At 40.6% G+C, this 19,990-nt stretch overlaps 1 protein-coding gene across 3 annotated transcripts in view; it reads right to left on the reverse strand.

Annotated features, from left to right (window-relative positions):
* The window catches only part of LOC133612752 (contactin-1a-like), a 268,157-nt gene extending 248,432 nt beyond the window's left edge, over positions 1–19,725 (reverse strand). For all 3 annotated transcript variants that reach the window (XM_072913890.1, XM_072913888.1, XM_072913891.1), the window contains exon 1: positions 19,636–19,725. The gene's annotated coding sequence lies outside the window, so the exon portion shown is untranslated. The remainder of the gene's footprint in view (positions 1–19,635) is intronic.
* Positions 19,726–19,990: the final 265 nt, after the last annotated feature.

Below are 19,990 nucleotides of genomic sequence, written 5' to 3' on the forward strand. Positions count from 1 at the left end.
ACGGGCCCGCGTATTTGGCAGGTGCTAGTCCTAAGTGTCCCAATACTTTTGTCTAGTTGTAGTCTGAAGTGTCCCAAGACTTTTGTCTAGTGTACCTACCTTGTCTGCATTGTGTGGGCACGTTAGTGCTTCCTGCTTTTGAGCAGCCATCTTAGAAAAACAGCACCGCAGGAGCATCAGTGCAGCGGGTCTTTGAAGGGTCATAAAATCCAAACCGGAGCAGGTATTAAAAATCCCATCTATACTTTTAATCACAAGGGTTTTATCTCTCACCTGTGTTATTTTGAAGGCGAAACGACAAACGCGCTCAGAGGAGATAGATTTTGAAGGAAGGTGACCGGTTTTTCCAAAAAATTTATTTTGAAGGGGGAATAGCAAACTTCCTGTTGGTTTTTGCTGGGGGTTGTCAATTTATGAAATGTAGGTCTAAGTGAGACCTACGGAGAGTTTTTCGTTTCATGTCTGTCCGACCTTCCCAGTGGGAGTTACAGGCAGTTTTGTAATTTTTTTCATCCGAGTAGCAGTTTTTTGTTCGTTTTATAAAAAAATTGCTGTAGAGCACAATTTTTAGATTTGGGGTTAGGTTTTTTCATTAGATTACAGTTTTAGCCAGTCCTGATGTGTGTGTAAAGTTTGGTGAGTTTTGAAGCATGTTAAGGGGGTCAAATTACAGCTCAAAGAGGCAAAAGTGACTGTTTTTAGTACTTTTTTGTCTTGAAGGGGGAATTGCCAACTTCCTGTAGATTGTAGCCCGACAATGTACAATTATGAAAGGTAGGTCTAAGTCAGACCTACATAGAGGTTTTTGTTTCATGTTTTTCCGACCTTCCTAGTGGGAGTTACAGGCAGTGTACTTTTTTTGTTTTTATAGGGGGCGCTAGAGCGCAATATTAATTTTTTAGGTTCGTTTGTTATAAAAAAGGCAATTTTCGCAGGTCCTGATGTGTGGGTAAAATTTGGTGAGTTTTGAAGCATGTTAAGTGGGTCAAATTAGTGCTCGAAGAGGCGGCGGAAGAATAAATATAAAGAACAAGACCAATTAAAGCTGCAAGCAGCGTTGGTCGGGCCCGCGGATTTGGCAGGTGCTAGTCCTAAGTGTCCCAATACTTTTGTCTACTTTTAGTCTGAAGTGTCCCAAGACTTTTGTCTAGTGTACCTACCTTGTCTGCATTGTGTGGGCACGTTGGTGCTTCCTGCTTTTGAGCAGCCATCTTAAAAAAACAGCACCGCAGGAGCATCAGTGCAGCGGGTCTTTGAAGGGTCATAAAATCAAAACCGGAGCAGGTATCACAAAACGCTTCTGTTAATTTATGCACAAGGGTTTAATCTCTCTCCTGTGTTAGTTTGAAGGCGAAAGGACAAACGCGCTCAGAGGAGATAGTTTTTGAAGGAAGGTGACCGGTTATTCCAAAAAAAAATTTTTGAAGGGGGAATAGCAAACATCCTGTTGATTTTTGCTGGGGGTTGTCAATTTATGAAATGTAGGTCTAAGTGAGACCTACATAAAGGTTTTTGTTTCATGTCTGTCCGACCTTCCCAGTGGGAGTTACAGGCAGTTTTGTAGTTTTTTTCTTCCGAGGAGCAGTTTTTTGTCAGTTTTATTAAAAAATTGCTGTAGAGCACAATTTTTAGATTTGGGGTTAGGTTTTTTCATTAGATCACAGTTTTAGCCAGTCCTGATGTGTGTGTAAAGTTTGGTGAGTTTTGAAGCATGTTAAGGGGGTCAAATTACAGCTCAAAGAGGCAAAAGTGACTGTTTTTAGTACTTTTTTGTCTTGAAGGGGGAATTGCCAACTTCCTGTAGATTTTAGCCCGACAATGTACAATTATGAAAGCTAGGTCTAAGTCAGACCTACATAGAGGATTTTGTTTCATATTTTTCCGACCTTCCTAGTGGGAGTTACAGGCAGTGTACTTTTGTTGTTTTTATAGGGGGCGCTAGAGCGCAATTTTAATTTTTGAGGTTCGTTTGTTATAAAAAAGGCAATTTTCGCAGGTCCTGATGTGTGGGTCAAATTTGGTGAGTTTTGAAGCATGTTAAGTGGGTCAAATTAGTGCTCAAAGAGGCGGCGGAAGAATAAATATAAAGAACAAGAACAATTAAAGCTGCAAGCAGCGTTGTTCGGGCCCGCGTATTTGGCAGGTGCTAGTCCTAAGTGTCCCAATACTTTTGTCTACTTTTAGTCCGAATCGTCCCAAGACTTTTGTCTAGTGTACCTACCTTGTCTGCATTGTGTGGGCACGTTGGTGCTTCCTGCTTTTAAGCAGCCATCTTAAAAAAACAGCACCGCAGCAGCATGAGTGCAGCGGGTCTTTGAAGGGTCATAAAATCAAAACCGGAGCACTTAATTAAAAAGCGCTTCTGTTGTTGTATTCACAAGGGTTCAATGTCTCTCCTGTGTTATTTTGAAGGCGAAACGACAAACGCGCTCAGAGGAGTTCGATTTTGAAGGAAGGAGACCGGTTTTTCCAAAAAATTTGTTTTGAAGGGGGAATAGCAAACTTCCTGTAGATTTTTGCGGGGGGTAGTCAATTTATGAAATGTAGGTCTAAGTGAGACCTACATAGAGGTTTTTGTTTCATGTCTGTCCGACCTTCCCAGTGGGAGTTACAGGCGGTTTTGTAGTATTTTTATTGCGAGGAGCAGTTTTTTGTCAGTTTTATTAAAAAATTGCTGTAGAGCGTAATTTTTAGATTTGGGATTAGGTTTTTTCATTATATCACAGTTTTAGCCAGTCCTGATGTGTGTGTTCAGTTTGGTGAGTTTTGAAGCATGTGAAGGGGGTGAAATTACAGCTCAAAGAGGCAAAAGTGACTGTTTTTAGTACTTTTTTGTCTTGAAGGGGGAATTGCCAACTTCCTGTTGATTTTAGCCCGAAGACATACAATTATGAGAACTAGGTCTAAGTCAGACCTACATAGAGGATTTTGTTTCATGTCTCTCCGACCTTCCTAGTGGGAGTTACAGGCAGTCTAGTTTTTTTTTTTCCTAGGGGGCGCTAGAGCGCAATTTTGATTTTTGCAGTTTGGTTTTTTTATTAAAAGACAATTTTCGCAGGTCCTGATGTGTGGGTCAAATTTGGTGAGTTTTGAAGCATGTTAAGTGGGTCAAATTAGTGTTCGAAGAGGCGGCGGAAGAAAAATAAAGAATAATAATAAAACCTTACAATAACAATAGGTCCTTATGTCCCATTGCATAAGGACTCCCTGTGGGAGTCCTTTTGCAAAGGGCCATGGCGGGCCCTAATTAAAGCTGCAAGCAGCGTTGTTCGGGCCCGCGGATTTGGCAGGTGCTAGTCCTAAGTGTCCCAATACTTTTGTCTACTTGTAGTCTGAAGTGTCCCAAGACTTTTGTCTAGTGTACCTACCTTGTCTGCATTGTGTGGGCACGTTGGTGCTTCCTGCTTTTAAGCAGCCATGTAGAAAAAACAGCATTGCAGCAGCATCAGCGCAGCGGGTCTTTGAAGGGTCATAAAATCAAAACCGGAGCACTTAATTAAAAAGCGCTTCTGTTGTTGTATTCACAAGGGTTCAATGTCTCTCCTGTGTTACTTTGAAGGCGAAACGACAAACGCGCTCAGAGGAGTACGATTTTGAAGTAAGGTGACCGGTTTTGACCAAAAAATTGTTTTGAAGGGGGAATAGCAAACTTCCTGTTGATATTTGCTGGGGGTTGTCAATTTATGGAATGTAGGTCTAAGTGAGACCCACATAGAAGTTTTTGTTTCATGTCTCTCCGACCTTCCCAGTGGGAGTTACAGGCAGTTTTGTAATTTTTTCCTTCCCAGGAGCAGTTTTTTATCAGTTTTATTCAAAAATTGCTGTAGAGCGCAATTTTTGAATTTGGGGTTAGGTTTTTTCATTAGATCACAGTTTTTGCCAGTCCTGATGTGTGTGTTCAGTTTGGTGAGTTTTGAAGCATGTTAAGGGGGTCAAATTACAGCTCAAAGAGGCAAAAGTGACTGTTTTTAGTACTTTTTTGTCTTGAAGGGGGAATTGCCAACTTCCTGTTGATTTTAGCCCGAAGACATACAATTATGAGAACTAGGTCTAAGTCAGACCTACATAGAGGATTTTGTTTCATATTTTTCCGACCTTCCTAGTGGGAGTTACAGGCAGTCTAGTTTTTTTTTTTCCTAGGGGGCGCTAGAGCGCAATTTTGATTTTTGCAGTTTGGTTTTTTTATTAAAAGACAATTTTCGCAGGTCCTGATGTGTGGGTCAAATTTGGTGAGTTTTGAAGCATGTTAAGTGGGTCAAATTAGTGTTCGAAGAGGCGGCGGAATAATAATAATAATAATTAAAGCTGCAAGCAGCGTTGGTCGGGCCCGCGTCTTTGGCAGGTGCTAGTCCTAAGTGTCCCAATACTTTTGTCTACTTTTAGTCTGAAGTGTCCCAAGACTTTTGTCTAGTGTACCTACCTTGTCTGCATTGTGTGGGCACGTTGGTGCTTCCTGCTTTTAAGCAGCCATCTTAAAAAAACAGCAGTGCAGCAGCATCAGCGCAGCGGGTCTTAGAAGGGTCATAAAATCAAAACCGGAGCAGGTATTAAAAATCCCATCTATACTTTTAATCACAAGGGTTTTATCTCTCACCTGTGTTAGTTTGAAGGCGAAACGACAAACGCTCTCAGAGGAGATAGATTTTGAAGAAAGGTGAGCGCTTTTTACAAATATGTTGTGTTGAAGGGGGAATAGCAAACTTCCTGTTGATTTTTGCTGGGGGTTGTCAATGTATGAAATGTAGGTCTAAGTGAGACCTACATAGAGGTTTTTGTTTCATGTCTCTCCGACCTTCCCAGTGTGAGTTACAGGCAGTTTTGTAGTTATATTCTTCCGAGGAGCAGTTTTTTGTCCGTTTTATAAAAAAATTGCTGTAGAGCACAATTTTTAGATTTGGGGTTAGGTTTTTTTCATTAGATCACAGTTTTAGCCAGTCCTGATGTGGGTGTTAAGTTTGGTGAGTTTTGAAGCATGTTAAGGGGGTCAAATTACAGCTCAAAGAGGCAAAAGTGACTGTTTTTAGTACTTTTTTGTCTTGAAGGGGGAATTGCCAACTTCCTGTAGATTTTAGCCCGACAATGTACAATTATGAAATCTAGGTCTAAGTCAGACCTACATAGAGGTTTTTGTTTCATGTTTTTCCGACCTTCCTAGTGGGAGTTACATGCAGTGTACTTTTTATGTTTTTATAGGGGGCGCTAGAGCGAAATTTTAATTTTTGAGGTTCGTTTGTTATAAAAAAGGCTATTTTCGCAGGTCCTGATGTGTGGGTCAAATTTGGTGAGTTTTGAAGCATGTTAAGTGGGTCAAATTAGTGCTCAAAGAGGCGGCGGAAGAATAAATATAAAGAACAAGAACAAGACAGGCATCTATTTGTGGTGGTTTTGTCCCAATACTGTTGTCCAGTGATGGTCATAAGTGTCCCAATACTTTTGTCTACTTTTAGTCTGAAGTGTCCCAAGACTTTTGTCTAGTGTACCTACCTTGTCTGCATTGTGTGGGCACGTTAGTGCTTCCTGCTTTTAAGCAGCCATCTTTAAAAAACAGCACCGCAGGAGCATCAGCGCAGCGGGTCTTTGAAGGGTCATAAAATCAAAACCGGAGCAGGTATTACAAATCCCATCTATACTTTTAATCACAAGGGTTGTATCTCTCACCTGTGTTAATTTGAAGGCGAAACGACAAACGCGCTCAGAGGAGATAGATTTTGAAGGAAGGTGACCGATTTTTACAAAAATGTTGTTTTGAAGGGGGAATAGCAAACTTCCTGTTGATTTTTGCTGGGGGTTGTCAATTTATGAAATGTAGGTCTAAGTGAGACCTACATAGAGGTTTTTGTTTCATGTCTCTCCGACCTTCCCAGTGGGAGTTACAGGCAGTTTTGTCTTTTTTTTCTTCCGAGGAGCAGTTTTTTGTCGGTTTGATGAAAAAATTGCTGTAGAGCACAATTTTTGGATTTGGGGTTAGGTTTTTTCATTAGATCACAGTTTTAGCCAGTCCTGATGTGTGTGTTCAGTTTGGTGAGTTTTGAAGCATGTTAAGGGGGTCAAATTACAGCGCAAAGATGCAAAAGTGACTGTTTTTAGTACTTTTTTGTATTGAAGGGGGAATTGCCAACTTCCTGTTGATTTTAGCCCGAAGACATACAATTATGAGAACTAGATCTAAGTCAGACCTACATAGAGGTTTTTGTTTCATGTCTCTCCGACCTTCCTAGTGGGAGTTACAGGCAGTCTGTTTTTTTTTTTTCCTAGGGGGCGCTAGAGCGCAATTTAGATTTTTGGGGTTCGGTTTTTTTATCAAAAGACAATTTTCGCAGGTCCTGATGAGTGTGTCAAATTTGGTGAGTTTTGAAGCATGTTGAGTGGGTCAAATTAGTGTTCAAAGAGGCGGCGGAATAATAATAATAATAATAAAGAATAATAAAACGTTACAATTTCAATAGGTCCTTATGTCCCATTGCATAAGGACTCCCTGTGGGAGTCCTTTTGCAATGGGCCGTGCGGGCCCTAATTAAAGCTGCAAGCAGCGTTGGTCGGGCCCGCGTATTTGGCAGGTGCTAGTCCTAAGTGTCCCAATACTTTTGTCTACTTTTAGTCTGAAGTGTCCCAAGACTTTTGTCTAGTGTACCTACCTTGTCTGCATTGTGTGGGCACGTTGGTGCTTCCTGCTTTTAAGCAGCCATCTTAGAAAAACAGCACCGCAGGAGCATCAGTGCAGCGGGTCTTTGAAGGGTCATAAAATCAAAACCGGAGCAGGTATCACAAAACGGTTCTGTTATTCTATGCACAAGGGTTTAATCTCTCTCCTGTGTTATTTTGAAGGCGAAAGGACAAACGCGCTCAGAGGAGATAGTTTTTGAAGGAAGGTGACCGGTTTTAACAAAAAAATAGTTTTGAAGGGGGAATAGCAAACATCCTGTAGATTTTTGCTGGGGGTTGTCAATTTATGAAATGTAGGTCTAAGTGAGACCTACGGAGAGGTTTTTGTTTCATGTCTCTCCGACCTTCCTAGTGGGAGTTACAGGCAGTTTTGTAATTTTTGTCTTCCGAGGAGCAGTTTTTTATCAGTTTTATTCAAAAATTGCTGTAGAGGGCAATTATTAGAATTGGGGTTAGGTTTTTTTTTTAGATCACAGTTTTTGCCAGTCCTGATGTGTGTGTTAAGTTTGGTGAGTTTTGGAGCATGTTAAGGGGGTCAAATTATAGCTGAAAGAGGCAAAAGTGACAGTTTTTAGTACTTTTTTGTCTTGAAGGGGGAATAGCCAACTTCCTGTAGATTTTTGCCCGAGGAAATTAATTAATAAAAAGTAGGTGCAAGTGAGACCTACATAGAGGTTTTTGTTCCATGTCTTTACGACATTTGTACTGGGAGTTAGAGGTAGTTTTGGTTTTAGGGGGCGCTAGAGAGCAATTTTGAGTTTTGGGGTTTGATTTCTTTACCAAAGAGTTTTGTTCGAGTTTTTTTATGTGTGCGTCAAATTTGGTGAGTTTTGAAGCATGTTAAGGGGGTGAAAGTAGTGCGCAAAGCTGCGGAACAATAAGAAAGAATAATAATAATAATAAAACCTTAGAAATTCAATAGGTCCTTATGTCCCATTGCATAAGGACTCCCTGTGGGAGTCCTTTTGCAATGGGCCGTGCGGGCCCTAATAAAACCTTAGAATAACAATAGGTCCTTATGTCCCATTGCATAAGGACTCCCTGTGGGAGTCCTTTTGCAATGGGCCATGGCGGGCCCTAATAAAAAACATTAGAAATACAATAGGTCCTTATGTCCCATGCATAAGGACTCCCTGTGGGAGTCCTTTTGCAATGGGCCGTGCGGGCCCTAATTAAAGCTGCAAGCAGCATTGGTCGGGCCCGCGTATTTGGCAGGTGCTAGTCCTAAGTGTCCCAATACTTTTGTCTACTTTTAGTCTGAAGTGTCCCAAGACTTTTGTCTAGTGTACCTACCTTGTCTGCATTGTGTGGGCATGTTGGTTATTCCAGCTTTAGAGCAGCCATCTTAAAAAAACAGCACCGCAGCAGCATGAGTGCAGCGGGTCTTTGAAGGGTCATAAAATCAAAACCGGAGCACTTAATTAAAAAGCGCTTCTGTTGTTGTATTCACAAGGGTTCAATGTCTCTCCTGTGTTATTTTGAAGGCGAAACGACAAACGCGCTCAGAGGAGTTCGTTTTTGAAGGAAGGTGACAGGTTTTGACAAAAAATTAGTATTGAAGGGGGAATAGCAAACTTCCTGTTGATTTTTGCTGGGGGTAGTCAATTTATGAAATGTAGGTCTAAGTGAGACCTACGGAGAGGTTTTTGTTTCATGTCTCTCCGACCTTCCCAGTGGGAGTTACAGGCAGTTTTGCAATGTTTTTCTTCCGAGGAGCAGTTTTTTATCAGTATTATTCAAAAATTGCTGTAGAGGGCAATTTTTAAATTTGGGGTTAGGTTTTTTTATTAGATCACAGTTTTTGGCAGTCCTGATGTGTGTGTTAAGTTTGGTGAGTTTTGAAGCATGTTAAGGGGGTCAAATTACAGCGCAAAGAAGCAAAAGTGACTGTTTTTAGTACTTTTTTGTCTTGAAGGGGGAATTGCCAACTTCCTGTTGATTTTAGCCCAAGAATGTACCATTATGAAAGTTAGGTGTGAGGCAGACCTACATAGAGGATTTTGTTTCATGTTTGTCCGACCTTCCTAGTGGGAGTTACAGGCAGTCTAGTTTTTTTTTTTTCTAGGGGGCGCTAGAGCGCAATTTTAATTTTTGAGGTTTGGTTTTTTGATAAAAAGTTTTGCCGTAAATTACTGATGTGTGTGTGAAATTTGGTGAGTTTTGAAGCATGTTAAGGGGGTCAAAGTAGTGCGCAAAGCTGCGGAAGAATAATAATAATTAAAGCTGCAAGCAGCGTTGTTCGGGCCCGCGTATTTGGCAGGTGCTAGTCCTAAGTGTCCCAATACTTTTGTCTACTTTTAGTCTGAAGTGTCCCAAGACTTTTGTCTAGTGTACCTACCTTGTCTGCATTGTGTGGGCACGTTGGTGCTTCCTGCTTTTAAGCAGGCATCATAAAAAACCAGCACCGCAGCAGCATGAGTGCAGCGGGTCTTTGAAGGGTCATAAAATCAAAACCGGAGCACTTAATTAAAAAAGGCTTCTGTTGTTGTATTCACAAGGGTTCAATGTCTCTCCTGTGTTATTTTGAAGGCGAAACGACAAACGCGCTCAGAGGAGTTCGTTTTTGAAGGAAGGTGACCGGTTGTTACAAAAAAATTGTTTTGAAGGGGGAATAGCAAACATCCTGTAGATTTTTGCGGGGGGTTGTCAATTTATGAAATGTAGGTCTAAGTGAGACCTACATAGAGGTTTTTGTTTCATGTCTCTCCGACCTTCCCAGTGGGAGTTACAGGCAGTTTTGTAGTTATTTTCTTCCTAGGAGCAGTTTTTTGTCCGTTTTATTAAAAAATTGCTGTAGAGCACAATTTTTAGATTTGGGGTTAGGGTTTTTCATTAGATCACAGTTTTAGCCAGTCCTGATGTGTGTGTTCAGTTCGGTGAGTTTTGAAGCATGTTAAGGGGGTCAAATTACAGCTCAAAGAGGCAAAATTGACTGTTTTTAGTACTTTTTTGTCTTGAAGGGGGAATTGCCAACTTCCTGTTGATTTTGGCCCGAGAATGTACCATTAATGAAATGTAGGTGTAAGTCAGACCTACATAGAGGTTTTTGTTTCATGTCTCTCCGACCTTCCTAGTGGGAGTTACAGGCAGTCTAGTTTTTTTTTTTCCTAGGGGGCGCTAGAGTGCAATTTTTATTTTAGGGGTTTGGTTTTTTCATCAAAAGGCAATTTTCGCAGGTCCTGATGTGTGGGTCAAATATGGTGAGTTTTGAAGCATGTTAAGTGGGTCAAATTAGTGCTCGAAGAGGCGGCCGGTATAATAATAATAATAAAACGGACGAATAACAATAGGTCCTTATGTCCCATTGCATAAGGACTCCCTGTGGGAGTCCTTTTGCAATGGGCCGTGCGGGCCCTAATAATAATAAGAAAGAATAAAACGAACGAATAACAATAGGTCCTTATGTCCCATTGCATAAGGACTCCCTGTGGGAGTCCTTTTGCAATGGGCCATGGCGGGCCCTAATAATAATAATAATAATAATAATAAAACCTTAGAAATTCAATAGGTCCTTATGTCCCATTGCATAAGGACTCCCTGTGGGAGTCCTTTTGCAATGGGCCATTGCGGGCCCTAATTAAAGCTGCAAGCAGCATTGGTCGGGCCCGCGTATTTGGCAGGTGCTAGTCCTAAGTGTCCCAATACTTTTGTCTACTTTTAGTCTGAAGTGTCCCAATACTTTTTTTTTACTTTTAGTCTGAAGTGTCCCAATACTTTTGTCTAGTGTACCTACCTTGTCTGCAATGTGTGGGCACGTTGGTGCTTCCTGCTTTTAAGCAGCCATCTTAAAAAAACAGCAGCGCAGCAGCATCAGCGCAGCGGGTCTTTGAAGGGTCATAAAATCAAAACCGGAGCAGTTATAAAAAAAAAAAAGCGCTTCTGTCATTGTAATCACAAGGGTTCAATCTGTCTCCTGTGTTAGTTTGAAGGCGAAACGACAAACGCGCTCAGAGGAGTAGGTAAAAGACAGAAAGAAAAAATTTGTTTTGAAGGGGGAATAGCAAACTTCCTGTTGATTTTTGCTGGGGGTTGTCAATTTATGAAATGTAGGTCCAAGTGAGACCTACATAGAGGTTTTTGTTCCCAGTGGGAGTTACAGGCAGTTTTGTCATGTTTTTCTTCCGAGGAGCAGTTTTTTTCCCGTTTTATTAAAAAAATTGCTCAAGAGCGCAATTTTTAAATTTGGGGTTAGGTTTTTTTTATTAGATCGCAATATTTGCCAGTCCTGATGTGTGTGTTCAGTTTGGTGAGTTTGGTGAGGGGGTCAAATTACAGCTCAAAGAGGCAAAAGTGACAGTTTTTAGTACTTTTTTGTCTTGAAGGGGGAATTGCCAACTTCCTGTTGATTTTTGCTGGGGGTTGTCAATTTATGAAATGTAGGTCCAAGTGAGACCTACATAGAGGTTTTTGTTCCCAGTGGGAGTTACAGGCAGTTGTGTCATGTTTTTCTTCCGAGGAGCAGTTTTTTTCCCGTTTTATTAAAAAATTGCTCAAGAGCGCAATTTTTAAATTTGGGGTTAGGTTTTTTTTTTTATTAGATCGCAATATTTGCCAGTCCTGATGTGTGTGTTCAGTTCGGTGAGTTTTGAAGCATGTTAAGGGGGTCAAATTACAGCTCAAAGAGGCAAAAGTGACAGTTTTTAGTACTTTTTTGTCTTGAAGGGGGAATTGCCAACTTCCTGTTGATTTTTGCTGGGGGTTGTCAATTTATGAAATGTAGGTCCAAGTGAGACCTACATAGAGGTTTTTGTTCCCAGTGGGAGTTACAGGCAGTTTTGTCATGTTTTTCTTCCGAGGAGCAGTTTTTTTCCCGTTTTATTAAAAAATTGCTCAAGAGCGCAATTTTTAAATTTGGAGTTAGGTTTTTTTATTAGATCGCAATATTTACCAGTCCTGATGTGTGTGTTCAGTTCGGTGAGTTTTGAAGCATGTTAAGGGGGGTCAAATTACAGCTCAAAGAGGCAAAAGTGACAGTTTTTAGTACTTTTTTGTCTTGAAGGGGGAATTGCCAACTTCCTGTTGATTTTTGCTGGGGGTTGTCAATTTATGAAATGTAGGTCCAAGTGAGACCTACATAGAGGTTTTTGTTCCCAGTGGGAGTTACAGGCAGTTTTGTCATGTTTATTCTTCCGAGGAGCAGTTTTTTTTCCGTTTTATTAAAAAATTGCTCAAGAGCGCAATTTTTAAATTTGGGGTTAGGTTTTTTTTTTATTAGATCGCAATATTTGCCAGTCCTGATGTGTGTGTTCAGTTCGGTGAGTTTTGAAGCATGTTAAGGGGGTCAAATTACAGCTCAAAGAGGCAAAAGTGACAGTTTTTAGTACTTTTTTGTCTTGAAGGGGGAATTGCCAACTTCCTGTTGATTTTTGCTGGGGGTTGTCAATTTATGAAATGTAGGTCCAAGTGAGACCTACATAGAGGTTTTTGTTCCCAGTGGGAGTTACAGGCAGTTGTGTCATGTTTTTCTTCCGAGGAGCAGTTTTTTTTCCCGTTTTATTAAAAAATTGCTCAAGAGCGCAATTTTTAAATTTGGGGTTAGGTTTTTTTTATTAGATCGCAATATTTGCCAGTCCTGATGTGTGTGTTCAGTTTGGTGAGTTTGGTGAGGGGGTCAAATTACAGCTCAAAGAGGCAAAAGTGACAGTTTTTAGTACTTTTTTGTTTTGAAGGGGGAATTGCCAACTTCCTGTTGATTTTTGCTGGGGGTTGTCAATTTATGAAATGTAGGTCTAAGTGAGACCTACATAGAGGTTTTTGTTCCCAGTGGGAGTTACAGGCAGTTTTGTCATGTTTTTCTTCCGAGGAGCAGTTTTTTTTCCCGTTTTATTAAAAAATTGCTCAAGAGCGCAATTTTTAAATTTGGGGTTAGGTTTTTTTTATTAGATCGCAATATTTGCCAGTCCTGATGTGTGTGTTCAGTTTGGTGAGTTTGGTGAGGGGGTCAAATTACAGCTCAAAGAGGCAAAAGTGACAGTTTTTAGTACTTTTTTGTTTTGAAGGGGGAATTGCCAACTTCCTGTTGATTTTTGCTGGGGGTTGTCAATTTATGAAATGTAGGTCTAAGTGAGACCTACATAGAGGTTTTTGTTCCCAGTGGGAGTTACAGGCAGTTTTGTCATGTTTTTCTTCCGAGGAGCAGTTTTTTTCCCGTTTTATTAAAAAATTGCTCAAGAGCGCAATTTTTAAATTTGGGGTTAGGTTTTTTTTATTAGATCGCAATATTTGCCAGTCCTGATGTGTGTGTTCAGTTCGGTGAGTTTTGAAGCATGTTAAGGGGGTCAAATTACAGCTCAAAGAGGCAAAAGTGACAGTTTTTAGTACTTTTTTGTCTTGAAGGGGGAATTGCCAACTTCCTGTTGATTTCTGCTGGGGGTTGTCAATTTATGAAATGTAGGTCTAAGTGAGACCTACATAGAGGTTTTTGTTCCCAGTGGGAGTTACAGGCAGTTTTGTCATGTTTTTCTTCCGAGGAGCAGTTTTTTTTCCGTTTTATTAAAAAATTGCTCAAGAGCGCAATTTTTAAATTTGGGGTTAGGTTTTTTTTTTTATTAGATCGCAATATTTGCCAGTCCTGATGTGTGTGTTCAGTTCGGTGAGTTTTGAAGCATGTTAAGGGGGTCAAATTACAGCTCAAAGAGGCAAAAGTGACAGTTTTTAGTACTTTTTTGTCTTGAAGGGGGAATTGCCAACTTCCTGTTGATTTTTGCTGGGGGTTGTCAATTTATGAAATGTAGGTCTAAGTGAGACCTACGTAGAGGTTTTTGTTCCCAGTGGGAGTTACAGGCAGTTTGGTCATGTTTTTCTTCCGAGGAGCAGTTTTTTTTCCGTTTTATTAAAAAATTGCTCAAGAGCGCAATTTTTAAATTTGGGGTTAGGTTTTTTTTTTATTAGATCGCAATATTTGCCAGTCCTGATGTGTGTGTTCAGTTTGGTGAGTTTGGTGAGGGGGTCAAATTACAGCTCAAAGAGGCAAAAGTGACAGTTTTTAGTACTTTTTTGTCTTGAAGGGGGAATTGCCAACTTCCTGTTGATTTTTGCCCGAGAACATACCATTATGAAATCTAGGTCTAAGTCACACCTACATAAAGGTTTTTGTTTCATGTCTCTCCGACCTTCCTAGTGGGAGTTACAGGCAGTCTAGTTTTTTTTTCCCCCTAAGGGGCGCTGGAGCGCAATTTTGAGTTTTGGGGTTTGGTTTTTTTATTAAAAGACAATTTTCGCAGGTCCTGGTGGGTGGGTAAAATATGGTGAGTTTTGAAGCATGTTAAGTGGGTCAAATTAGTGCTCGAAGAGGCGGCGGAATAATAATAATAATAATAATAATAATAATAATAATAAAACCTTAGAAATTCAATAGGTCCTTATGTCCCATTGCATAAGGACTCCCTGTGGGAGTCCTTTTGCAATGGGCCATTGCGGGCCCTAATTAAAGCTGCAAGCAGCATTGGTCGGGCCCGCGTATTTGGCAGGTGCTAGTCCTAAGTGTCCCAATACTTTTGTCTACTTTTAGTCTGAAGTGTCCCAATACTTTTTTTTTAACTTTTAGTCTGAAGTGTCCCAATACTTTTGTCTAGTGTACCTACCTTGTCTGCAATGTGTGGGCACGTTGGTGCTTCCTGCTTTTAAGCAGCCATCTTAAAAAAACAGCAGCGCAGCAGCATCAGCGCAGCGGGTCTTTGAAGGGTCATAAAATCAAAACCGGAGCAGTTATAAAAAAAAAGTGCTTCTGTCATTGTAATCACAAGGGTTCAATCTGTCTCCTGTGTTAGTTTGAAGGCGAAACGACAAACGCGCTCAGAGGAGTAGGTAAAAGAAAGAAAGAAAAAATTTGTTTTGAAGGGGGAATAGCAAACTTCCTGTTGATTTTTGCTGGGGGTTGTCAATTTATGAAATGTAGGTCCAAGTGAGACCTACATAGAGGTTTTTGTTCCCAGTGGGAGTTACAGGCAGTTTTGTCATGTTTTTCTTCCGAGGAGCAGTTTTTTTCCCGTTTTATTAAAAAATTGCTCAAGAGCGCAATTTTTAAATTTGGAGTTAGGTTTTTTTTTATTAGATCGCAATATTTACCAGTCCTGATGTGTGTGTTCAGTTTGGTGAGTTTGGTGAGGGGGTCAAATTACAGCTCAAAGAGGCAAAAGTGACAGTTTTTAGTACTTTTTTGTCTTGAAGGGGGAATTGCCAACTTCCTGTTGATTTTTGCTGGGGGTTGTCAATTTATGAAATGTAGGTCTAAGTGAGACCTACATAGAGGTTTTTGTTCCCAGTGGGAGTTACAGGCAGTTTTGTCATGTTTTTCTTCCGAGGAGCAGTTTTTTTCCCGTTTAATTAAAAAATTGCTCAAGAGCGCAATTTTTAAATTTGGAGTTAGGTTTTTTTATTAGATCGCAATATTTGCCAGTCCTGATGTGTGTGTTCAGTTCGGTGAGTTTTGAAGCATGTTAAGGGGGTCAAATTACAGCTCAAAGAGGCAAAAGTACTTTTTTGTCTTGAAGGGGGAATTGCCAACTTCCTGTTGATTTTTGCCCGAGAACATACCATTATGAAATCTAGGTCTAAGTCACACCTACATAAAGGTTTTTGTTTCATGTCTCTCCGACCTTCCTAGTGGGAGTTACAGGCAGTCTAGTTTTTTTTTTTCCCTAAGGGGCGCTAGAGCGCAATTTTGAGTTTTGGGGTTCGGTTTTTTTATTAAAAGACCATTTTCGCAGGTCCTGGTGGGTGGGTCAAATATGGTGAGTTTTGAAGCATGTTAAGTGGGTCAAATTAGTGCTCGAAGAGGCGGCGGAATAATAATGATAATAATAATAATAATAATAATAATAATAAAACCTTAGAAATTCAATAGGTCCTTATGTCCCATTGCATAAGGACTCCCTGTGGGAGTCCTTTTGCAATGGGCCATTGCGGGCCCTAATTAAAGCTGCAAGCAGCATTGGTCGGGCCCGCGTATTTGGCAGGTGCTAGTCCTAAGTGTCCCAATACTTTTGTCTACTTTTAGTCTGAAGTGTCCCAATACTTTTTTTTACTTTTAGTCTGAAGTGTCCCAATACTTTTTTTTTACTTTTAGTCTGAAGTGTCCCAATACTTTTGTCTAGTGTACCTACCTTGTCTGCATTGTGTGGGCACGTTGGTGCTTCCTGCTTTTAAGCAGCCATCTTAAAAAAACAGCAGCGCAGCAGCATCAGCGCAGCGGGTCTTTGAAGGGTCATAAAATCAAAACCGGAGCAGTTATTAAAAAAAAGCGCTTCTGTCATTGTAATCACAAGGGTTCAATCTGTCTCCTGTGTTAGTTTGAAGGCGAAACGACAAACGCGCTCAGAGGAGTAGGTAAAAGAAAGAAAGAAAAAATTTGTTTTGAAGGGGGAATAGCAAACTTCCTGTTGATTTTTGCTGGGGGTTGTCAATTTATGAAATGTAGGTCCAAGTGAGACCTACATAGAGGTTTTTGTTCCCAGTGGGAGTTACAGGCAGTTTTGTCATGTTTTTCTTCCGAGGAGCAGTTTTTTTTCCGTTTTATTAAACAATTGCTCAAGAGCGCAATTTTTAAATTTGGGGTTAGGTTTTTTTTTTATTAGATCGCAATATTTGCCAGTCCTGATGTGTGTGTTCAGTTCGGTGAGTTTTGAAGCATGTTAAGGGGGTCAAATTACAGCTCAAAGAGGCAAAAGTGACAGTTTTTAGTACTTTTTTGTCTTGAAGGGGGAATTGCCAACTTCCTGTTGATTTTTGCTGGGGGTTGTCAATTTATGAAATGTAGGTCTAAGTGAGACCTACATAGAGGTTTTTGTTCCCAGTGGGAGTTACAGGCAGTTTTGTCATGTTTTTCTTCCGAGGAGCAGTTTTTTTCCCGTTTTATTAAAAAATTGCTCAAGAGCGCAATTTTTAAATTTGGGGTTAGGTTTTTTTTATTAGATCGCAATATTTGCCAGTCCTGATGTGTGTGTTCAGTTTGGTGAGTTTGGTGAGGGGGTCAAATTACAGCTCAAAGAGGCAAAAGTGACAGTTTTTAGTACTTTTTTGTTTTGAAGGGGGAATTGCCAACTTCCTGTTGATTTTTGCTGGGGGTTGTCAATTTATGAAATGTAGGTCCAAGTGAGACCTACATAGAGGTTTTTGTTCCCAGTGGGAGTTACAGGCAGTTTTGTCATGTTTTTCTTCCGAGGAGCAGTTTTTTTCCCGTTTTATTAAACAATTGCTCAAGAGCGCAATTTTTAAATTTGGAGTTAGGTTTTTTTTATTAGATCGCAATATTTGCCAGTCCTGATGTGTGTGTTCAGTTCGGTGAGTTTTGAAGCATGTTAAGGGGGGTCAAATTACAGCTCAAAGAGGCAAAAGTGACAGTTTTTTGTACTTTTTTGTCTTGAAGGGGGAATTGCCAACTTCCTGTTGATTTTTGCCCAAGAACATACCATTATGAAATCTAGGTCTAAGTCACACCTACATAAAGGTTTTTGTTTCATGTCTCTCCGACCTTCCTAGTGGGAGTTACAGGCAGTCTAGTTTTTTTTTTCCCCTAAGGGGCGCTAGAGCGCAATTTTGAGTTTTGGGGTTTGGTTTTTTTATTAAAAGACAATTTTCGCAGGTCCTGGTGGGTGGGTAAAATATGGTGAGTTTTGAAGCATGTTAAGTGGGTCAAATTAGTGCTCGAAGAGGCGGCGGAATAATAATAATAATAATGATAATAATAATAATAATAAAACCTTAGAAATTCAATAGGTCCTTATGTCCCATTGCATAAGGACTCCCTATGGGAGTCCTTTTGCAATGGGCCATTGTGGGCCCTAATTAAAGCTGCAAGCAGCATTGGTTGGGCCCGCGTATTTGGCAGGTGCTAGTCCTAAGTGTCCCAATATTTTTGTCTACTTTTAGTCTGAAGTGTCCCAATACTTTTTTTTACTTTTAGTCTGAAGTGTCCCAATACTTTTGTCTAGTGTACCTACCTTGTCTGCAATGTGTGGGCACGTTGGTGCTTCCTGCTTTTAAGCAGCCATCTTAAAAAAACAGCAGCGCAGCAGCATCAGCGCAGCGGGTCTTTGAAGGGTCATAAAATCAAAACCGGAGCGCTTCTGTCATTGTAATCACAAGGGTTCAATCTGTCTCCTGTGTTAGTTTGAAGGCGAATCGACAAACGGGCTCAAAAGAGTAGGTAAAAGAAAGAAAGAAAAAAATTTGTTTTGAAGGGGGAATAGCAAACTTCCTGTTGATTTTTGCTGGGGGTTGTCAATTTATGAAATGTAGGTCTAAGTGAGACCTACATAGAGGTTTTTGTTCCCAGTGGGAGTTACAGGCAGTTTTGTCATGTTTTTCTTCCGAGGAGCAGTTTTTTTTCCGTTTTATTAAAAAATTGCTCAAGAGCGCAATTTTTAAATTTGGGGTTAGTTTTTTTTTTATTAGATCGCAATATTTGCCAGTCCTGATGTGTGTGTTCAGTTCGGTGAGTTTTGAAGCATGTTAAGGGGGTCAAATTACAGCTCAAAGAGGCAAAAGTGACAGTTTTTAGTACTTTTTTGTCTTGAAGGGGGAATTGCCAACTTCCTGTTGATTTTTGCTAGGGGTTGTCAATTTATGAAATGTAGGTCCAAGTGAGACCTACATAGAGGTTTTTGTTCCCAGTGGGAGTTACAGGCAGTTTTGTCATGTTTTTCTTCCGAGGAGCAGTTCTTTTCCCGTTTTATTAAAAAATTGCTCAAGAGCGCAATTTTTAAATTTGGGGTTAGGTTTTTTTTTATTAGATCGCAATATTTGCCAGTCCTGATGTGTGTGTTCAGTTCGGTGAGTTTTGAAGCATGTTAAGGGGGTCAAATTACAGCTCAAAGAGGCAAAAGTGACAGTTTTTAGTACTTTTTTGTCTTGAAGGGGGAATTGCCAACTTCCTGTTGATTTTTGCTGGGGGTTGTCAATTTATGAAATGTAGGTCTAAGTGAGACCTACATAGAGGTTTTTGTTCCCAGTGGGAGTTACAGGCAGTTTTGTCATGTTTTTCTTCCGAGGAGCAGTTTTTTTTCCCGTTTTATTAAAAAATTGCTCAAGAGCGCAATTTTTAAATTTGGAGTTAGGTTTTTTTATTAGATCGCAATATTTGCCAGTCCTGATGTGTGTGTTCAGTTTGGTGAGTTTGGTGAGGGGGTCAAATTACAGCTCAAAGAGGCAAAAGTGACAGTTTTTAGTACTTTTTTGTCTTGAAGGGGGAATTGCCAACTTCCTGTTGATTTTTGCCCGAGAACATATCTAGGTCTAAGTCACACCTACATAAAGGTTTTTGTTTCATGTCTCTCCGACCTTCCTAGTGGGAGTTACAGGCAGTCTAGTTTTTGTTTTTTTCCCTAAGGGGCGCTAGAGCGCAATTTTGAGTTTTGGGGTTTGGTTTTTTTATTAAAAGACCATTTTCGCAGGTCCTGGTGGGTGGGTCAAATATGGTGAGTTTTGAAGCATGTTAAGTGGGTCAAATTAGTGCTCAAAGAGGCGGCGGAAGAAGAATAAAAATTCAATAGGTCCTTATGTCCCATTGCATAAGGGAGTCCTTTTGCAATGGGCCATGCGGGCCCTAAATACACAAATAATGTCTCACAACAACAGTTGGGAGGAGCCCAACAATGCACCTGCAGAGATGGATCAGCTCGCCGTGCCTCCAAACACAATATTTACACTCCCATGAATGAACTAAGATGCGACTGAAGCTGCAGGCTTCACGTCGAAGGTGTGTGTGCATGGCAACAACACACGTCAGTGACGTCACACCACGCAGCATCAGCACCAATTCTAGTCCAACATCCCAAAATCATCCCCCAGCATCCCTGCGGCTCGCAGGTGCCACCGCGGGCACCATTTGACGTCCTGGAGCTTTCTGCAGTGCGGAGGAGGAGCGTGCAAACATGTCAACAAGACCAGCTGGACCACTGCCTCCGTGCACGGAAACATGGATCGGAATGAAGATAATAATAATAATAATAATAATAGTACGTGCAGTCCTACCTTATGGGCTCGTCCTCCACACGATGCTCACATCCGCTCCTCAAGAAGGAACTGCCGGGGGAGCCGCTGCGTCCTCCTGGCTGGGGGGTGAGCGAGCTGCAGTGCACAGGCGGCGCCGCTAGAGGGAAGCATAGCTCGCCCGGGCGTGTGACGTCATAGTTTCCGTCAGCAAGGAGAGCGCTGAGTCGGTCTGGGAGGTTCTTTTTTTTTTTTTTTAACCTTTATTTATAAATGTCAACAGTCGCGAAACAATATTCAAAATAAGTACAAAAACAGTACAAAAGAGTGCCACGGGGGTTATAAATTCAATGTAACTAAAAAAAAATAATATATATATATATATATATATATCATA

Source organism: Nerophis lumbriciformis, linkage group LG10, assembly GCF_033978685.3.
Source record: "Nerophis lumbriciformis linkage group LG10, RoL_Nlum_v2.1, whole genome shotgun sequence".
NCBI lineage: Eukaryota > Metazoa > Chordata > Actinopteri > Syngnathiformes > Syngnathidae > Nerophis > Nerophis lumbriciformis.